An 8,138-nucleotide genomic window follows, 5' to 3' on the forward strand; every position below is an offset into this window, starting at 1 on the left:
TTCTAAGTCCTATTCTAACTACCCTGTAAAGGAAAGATAGCTATACTTACCTATGCTGAGGGTGCTCCAGTCACATGATCTCTTCAGCGGCCGGCTTCAATGAAGTTAAAGTGGTTGTAAACCCTCTCTTGGAAGTTGTACCTATAGGTAAGCCTTTAATAAGGCTTACCTATAGGTACTGTAAACATCTCCTAAACCTGCACAGTTTAGGAGATATTTACTTTTAATGCAGCAGATTACGTCATCGGCGCATGCGCTCTGAAGGAACGGCCACCTGTGTCGTTCCTTCAGAGCCCTGTGCCGTGAACGGCAGCTCCCGCGCACATACGCTGGAGTGATGTAATCGCGCCTCCGGCCAATCAGATGGCCGGAGGGCGCAAACCAGGAAGCAGAACGGCTGAACATGTCGCTTTACAGGCAGCACGGCGGGGGCTCATTCTAAGGTAAGATCTAAACCCAAAACCTCATATAAGCTTCAAAGCCAAACTCCAGCTTTACACAAAATGTTAATATAAAATTGCCTAAGAGCTCTAAAAATAAAAATTGCAGCTTTTGCTACAATACTCACCTTTTCTCTGGCTTTGCACCTACAGACACTTCACTCCATCCTTCAGTGCCACTCCTCTTTAGAATGCAGAGTGTCATTCAACTCACTTCCCGTGTGCCCAGGCCATCATGGACACAACCCCTCGAGCTATGCCATGACATCGGCCTGAGCTCACGGTGCAATGCTGCAAAGAATGGCAGTGATACTGCTTTATTGAGGACTACCAACACCAGAGCAGGAAAGCAAAGACCCTGCTTGTCACACGATTGGCTAAAAGAAAGCTGAATTTATTGTATGTATACAGGGATTTTTTTCTCCCAGTAAGGGGTGTAAGTGGAGTTGGTTTTTAACATGTTCCAAAAGTTGTTTTCCATCTTTTTCAAGTCTGCAGCTTTCTTTATTATAATCCAAATAGAAAGCATATGCCCAGGCACTACTTGTTATATGGGGGAACATTGAGCACCTCTGTTGTCAAAATGTATTTCCCAGGACACTTATCAGCATGCCTAAAAAAATAAAAAATAAAAATTTGCATTAAAAACAGGGGTTTAAGGCAGCCCATAGACAGTATGAATTTCTTCCCTGCAACCACATTGCAGGAAAGAAACTCGCGCAATTCCCCCATCAACACAGACAGAATCCCTCCTGCTGAGACATTGTATTCGCCCACCAGGGGGGCCCTTTGGGTGTTGGCAGAAGCCGTCGCCACCGGGAGAAGACAGTGATTCTTGCTAGCGGCTATAGAAACCACTAGCGATAGATCCAAGTAAATGCCAGCAGGCTGGTTGTACTCAAAATGATTGATCAACTTGGTACATTCAACCTGTTCATATACAGTTTAAATCTCGGCTGACCTTAGTTGTACAAAATTTGCTAATATACACTATATTACCAAAAGTATTGGGACGCCTGTCTTTACACGCACATGAACTTTATTGGCATCACAGTCTTAGTCCGTAGGGTTCAATATTAAGTTGGCCCACCCTTTGCAGCTATAACAGCTTCAACTCTTCTGGGAAGGCTGTCCACAAGGTTTAGGAGTGTGTCTATGGGAATGTTTGACCATTCCTCTAGAAGCGCATTTGTGAGGTCAGGTACTGATATTGGAGAGAAGGCCTGGCTCGCAGTCTCTGCTCTGATTCATCCCAAAGGTGTTCTATCGGGTTGAGGTCAGGACTCTGTGTAGGCCAGTCAAGTTCCTCCACCCCAAACTCGCTTATCCATGTCTTTATGGACCTTGCTTTGTGCACTGGTGCGCAGTCATGTTAGAACAGGAAGGGGCCATCCCCAAAGAGTTTCCACAAAGTTGATGGCATGAAATTGTCCAAAATGTCTTGGTATGCTGATGCCTTAAGATTTCCCTTCACTGGAACTAAGGGGCAAAGCCTAACTCCTGAAAAACAACCCCACACCATAACTCCCCCTCCACCGAATGATTTGGACAAGTGCAAAAGCAAGATCCATAAAGACATGGATGAGCGAGTTTGGGGTGGAGGAACATGACTGGCCTGCACAGAGTCCTGACCTCAACCCAATAGAACACCTATGGGATAAATTATAGAGCAGACTGCGAGCCAGGCCTTCTCTCCAACATCTCATCCAACACACTTTAATTTTTATTATTCCTTCTATTTTTGTATGTGGATGATGGCACTATAATTATTTTAATTTAAAAAAATCTAGTTACCTTTTTCCTAATCAATATACTGCTGTCACATGACCCAGATCTTTCCCAGCCTGTCTGCAAGGAAATATAAGCAGGAGGAGCTTCTAATCCTCTGCTCCTGGTCACATGTTCAAAATAAAATAAAAAAACAGCCTTTGGAATACAGAGTAAAAATAAACAAATAATATCACTAAACTGTTTCAAGTTGGCGTACATGATTGACATCTTATCAACAAAAGATTGACCAGGAAACGATTCATGCACTTGTTCTTGTTTTTGATTTCTCTTTCCTTCCCCCTTTCCTTTGTTCTCTTTTTCCCTTTTTTCTATCCTTCTATTTCTTCTTTCTCTTGGTTCTCCCTTTCTCTCAGTTATTCCAGCGTAAAGGTTTTATCGGAAAAATGGCAGTATGTATAAATCTTAAATGGTGGTTAGACTTGATGATTACCACATTTTCTGATTGTTATTGTGTACCGTATCGCACTTTGCTTTTTTTGCGCTGTTGTTGTTATTGTGTTGTACTTTTTTAATTGAAAACTTCAATAAAAATTTTTCCTGAATCATAAATTGGCATACAAATATGTATTTGAAATTAAATCTTTTTTTTTTTTTTTGGCAATAACATGGCAATAACATTGCAATAACATGGTGTGGGCAGATTTCTACTAAGTCCCGGGCTGTGTGGCACCCCTCCAGCATGTGTTTTAGAATAAGAGGGTGGGGAAGCCACCATTAATCTACATTAATTGAGTGGGCTGTCATTTACCACTGTGTATACAGCCATATGTGTGACTCTATAATCACATGGCCTGCTCAGATGTGATAAGGAGGAAATGCTCAGCATAGAAACTCACTGAATACTGAACATGTGCAGAGTTGCCACCAGAGCTGTAAAATTCCTAGCTGAATTGGGGACATGAACAGAAGGTGGAGATAGAGAGCAGGATCAACAAGGTTTTTTGCAGAATACAGAAAAATAATCTCATAGTGATTGAGTGATTATGAACAGCATGTATTACAGCATGTATTGATAGTTTTTTATGATGTGAGTTTAGTGACACTTTGAAGGATATGTTCACCTTTAGTAACATGTTACAGTCATATGTAGGGTCTAACATGTTACTTACGAGTACCTGCCTACACCTCTTGATTCCCCCTGTGACAGCAGGCGGGAGACCTTCTCCCGCACTCACTGAGGGCCACGTCATTCATTTACAGTGATCTGTGAATGAATTAACTCCACTCTCCACAGCGGCTGATGTACATTCTCGTAGTTCATTGACACTTCCTACATATTTTACTTTTAATATATTATTACTGAAAAAAAGTAAAGTGCAAAACACAAGGACTTTTTTTAATTGCCAAGAAGATGTTAGACAACTGGAACGTAGTTGCCCAGAATGTAAAATTATCCAACAGTATAAATAGCATATTAATAAACAAAACTTGTAGCCTGCAATTTGGAGTAGGTATCAGTGCCAGTTCACATTTGTGCGGCTTGCGAGATCGCATGTAATTCGGAGCACATTGCTCCTTCATTACATGCGATCTCATGTGCGGATGCGAATTCAGCCATACACTTTGTATGGCTGATTTCGCACTGTATCCGCAGCAAACACGCACAGGACCGGTGGGTCACACTTGTGCGATCCGATTCTGTGTGAACTGTCAGATCGCACTGCGATATGCGATCGCAACTGGGGGTGTCATTAACATTTAATTGACACCCCCTGCGTATCGCATATAGCAGTGTGAACTGCCAGATGTGCGGATGCGATGCCGGATCACACTGCATATTCGCAGCGTTCCCGCATCGCACAAGTGTGAACCGGCACTCAATGAGCCAGGTACATTTGTCACAGGCCAAGGAACAATAAGCAGATCAAAACATCAAGTCTGAATAAACAGCATGATCTGCAACAAGAAAATAAGAAAGAAGGAAAGAAGGATGTTCACATTAGGAAGGTGGGAAAGAGAGGTGGGGAGAGGGGGTGAGGAATGAGCATCAGGAATGCTCAAAACCAGCATCCCAAAGCTGAACTAATATAATGACCTATAGCTCTTCATGGACAGTGATGAATGGGCATATTGTGTCCACGGGGTCCAAATCTGGGAGAATTTATTTTGTATTTCTAACAGGATGTTGGTCAGTTTCTCATTAACAAAGAACCTGTCAATCCGCTGATGAACTTCCTCAAAGAAAACTAATTGTTTCTTCAAGGCTTTGGCAATATATTGTTTTGCCACCAACTTGAATTGGGGTTTAGTAGAATCGGGGGCTTAAGGTGAAATAAGACATACCAAGGATCGCTGGGGAAAGGGCGATCCAACAAGGAATGTATGAGCTTTAAGACCTTGGTCCAAAACCATGTGAGTGTGGGACATGTCCACCAGGTATGTAAAATTTCACCCGGAGTTGTGCAGCCACAAAAGCACAGACCAGTATGGAAAGGCTGAAGATGGGCTACACCTGATGTAACCAGGTACCATCTGGTAACTATTTTGAATGCAGACTCGATAGTATTCACATTAATAGGGCAGAAGGTTCTTGTGGCACAGATTTGCAACTGGTCTGCTCTATCCCTGGTGCATCGGAGGTCTACATCCCACTTGGAAGCATAAGCATGATCGATATGGAGGTTGTTATTCAATTGAAAGTAGAGAATAGACACCAGTTTAGGGAAGAGAGGCATATGGTAGCATATATGTTCAAATAGTGATAACTGACTAGTAAGTTCTTCTTTAGTGAATACGGAGAGCCAATGTTTTATTTGTAGGAAACAAAATAATTCGGAGGATGGGGCATGGTATTTTTTCACTAATTTCTGAGCAGTATATTATCTATAATAGTATCTGTAGAAGTATAGATGTTTTGACCATTGAGAAAAGAATGTATGCAAAGAAATTTATAGAGGTGCCACAAATGGAAGGCTCCTGGGGGACTCCAGTCCCAGAGTAAATATCTGGTTATCCAGAAGGGATGAGAGAGGTAAGTGTAGCGAGAGCAATTAACTAAAGTATTTGGTGGAGTCCCAAATAGCAAGAACATGCCTCATATAAGGGCTCATAGAAGTGGGACAAGATTTGGGTGGGAGCCAAGGAAATGGGCAAACAGTAACTGGTGAGCAGCAGAATGCCTCCAGGTCTACCCACAGGGGACAAACAAATGGTTACTGCCCACACCTGTAACTGGTCTCTGCAGGAAGGAGCATTGGAAGGGCAACACATATAACAAGACACAAAAGGATTCCAAGCTCTCCTTACTGACCAGTCTGCGACCAACCAAATTGACCTGCCCAACAGTATGTTTTAAAAACAGGGGTTTAGTTGCACACATTTGCAAATACCTGCGTAAGCCACAGAGCCCCAACAAGGCACCCCATTATCTGTGGTCCTAACTCTAAATTATGTGAGTCTCCAACAATGGAAGCACATGTATTTAATGGACAGGTGTAGGGCAGATATACCTGAAGGGAGCCCACCTCTTCTTAAAGGCACAAGGGCACACTGAACACCCAGCCTATAGCACTATGGCAGCAAAGGTGTCAGTGCATTGCCTGGCCAATGTAATCTAAAGCACAAACAAATGCTTACAGCCCACACCTGTAACTGGTCTCTGCAGCAAGGAGCATTGGAAGGGCAACACATATAACAAGACACAAAAGGATTCCAAGCTCTCCTTACCGACCAGTCTGCGACCAACCAAATTGACCTGTCCAACAGTATGCCTTAAAAACAGGGGTTTAGTTGCACACATTTGCAAATACATGCATAAGCCACAGAGCCCCAACAAGGCACCCCATCATCTGTGGTCCTAACTCTAAATTATGTGAGCCTCCAACAATGGAAGCACATGCATTTAATGGACAGGTGTAGGGCAGATATACCTGAAGGGAGCCCACCCATTCTTAAAGACACAGGGGCACACTGAACACCCAGCCTATAGCACTATAGCAGCAAAGGTGTCAGTGCGTTGCCTGGCCAATATAATCTATAGCACAAACAAATAGTTACTGCCCACACCTGTAACTGGTCTCTGCAGCAAGGAGCATTGGAAGGGCAACACATACAACAAGACACAAAAGGATTCCAAGCTCTCCTTACCGACCAGTCTGCGACCAACCAAACTGACCTGTCCAACAGTATGCGTTAAAAACAGGGGTTTAGTTGCACAAATTTCCAAATACATGCGTAAGCCACAGAGCCCCGACAAGGCTTGTTTGGTTGGTCACAGACTGGTCGGTAAGGAGAGCTTGGAATCCTACCCACAGGGGAGGCTGTTGGGAAGCATACAGGGAGGTTAAAGGGGCATTTTGTGCAGCTTCAAAATATTTACTAGAATTAGGGACTCCAAGCCTACTCTGCCAAGCCTACTACCATATGAAATGGTATACGTGGTATTGAAAGGATTTCAGCGCGTATGATGGGATGGGGGCTGGGATAGCACAAAACAAGTATAGCAGCTTCAGCAGTATTGTCATTTTGGTAGCGTTATACCTCCCTATCCAAGAAAGGTGGTGGTGGTGGGACCAGCTGGAGAGCAGGGCTTTTAGTTTATGAAAAATTTGGATACAGTTGGCAGCGTATAGGGTTTGATAAGAACAGGTGAGGTTAATTCCTAAGTAATTAAGGTGGGAGGAAGCCCATATAAATTCAAAATTTTGCTTCAAAGAGGTCACCTCCATGTCAGGAAGTATAACATTAAGGGCCATAGATTTGTTTTCATTGATGGAGAGACCTGATATGACCGATACTTGCTTAAGACTTCCTACAGCTTTCAAACATGAAGGCAATATAGAAGTATGGACCAAAAGGTGTAGGAAGTGTTTGCAGGAGCCTGGCATTGCGCCAACAATCTGCTGATTGCTGGTGTAATGCTCTGCAGGCTTCTGAAAAAATAAATGCTCATATTTTTTACTTGCAAAAATCTGTTCATTTATTATTTTTTTCTAAAAGGTGAACTTGGCCTTTAAAGGCACAAATCCCACCCACTGGCACAGTGGTATCTTCAGCACTCCAGATGTCCACACAGCAAGAGAAACAGGTATTCAGTGTTAGCCCAGGCTCTGAAGTACAATGAAAGAAGAACAGTGCACAGCACTGATGTAATAAAGCATCAAAAGACATTTCCATAAATAGAAATAGCAACTCACATAATAATATGGGAAGAGGCACTCTCAAGCCATCCCTCAAGGTGTAACAAAAGTCTGTAATCTCTTGAGTTCCAAGGCTGGTTGTGGGTACAGAGACTGGAGGACCCATTCACAGTACTGAACAGACAGCGCCCTTGTTGCATGGGTGGGCAGTTCAGTATGACAGCTAAACATTCTCTTCTTGGTCTGGCCTCCAGGGTTGTACAAACACCCCCAAAATCAACCCTTTTTTGGAAAATAGTTTCCCCATGGTGTTTGGCAAAAGGCATGGTGAGTATTTTGAAATATTTTTGCCAAAATTTTTTTTTTTTTTTTTTTTTTTGTTTACAAAATACTTTATTGGAAAGTCATACAGAAATATAATATAGATCAGTACAACAATATAAAGATCAATGTGGTAACAGAGCAATATACAGAATAACTAACTGAACTAACTAACTTACTAAACTAACTAACTAACTAACTAAAGAATAACTAACTAACTTTTTTTTTTTTAAATGAAGAAAGTAAATAAGATTTTTATCAGAATGTTAGATTTCTCACATACAGTATGGGCAAACCTACAATGACACCCAAGAATACATTCTTCTACTCCTTCACATATAAACACGATTGAGACATTTTCGATGCCTAGCTGTAAAGAGGGGCCCAATATCCAATAAACACCTTCAGGCTTTCAAGGGGCATAAATTACACATCTAATTTTCTGAAAAAAAAAGTATTTAAAAAAGGCCAGTCAACAAGGGGAAGCACCCCTATGGGTCATTTCACT

The sequence above is a fragment of the Pelophylax lessonae genome (genome assembly GCF_965119305.1).
Source record: "Pelophylax lessonae genome assembly, chromosome: 1".
In the NCBI taxonomy this organism is placed as follows: Eukaryota; Metazoa; Chordata; class Amphibia; order Anura; family Ranidae; genus Pelophylax; species Pelophylax lessonae.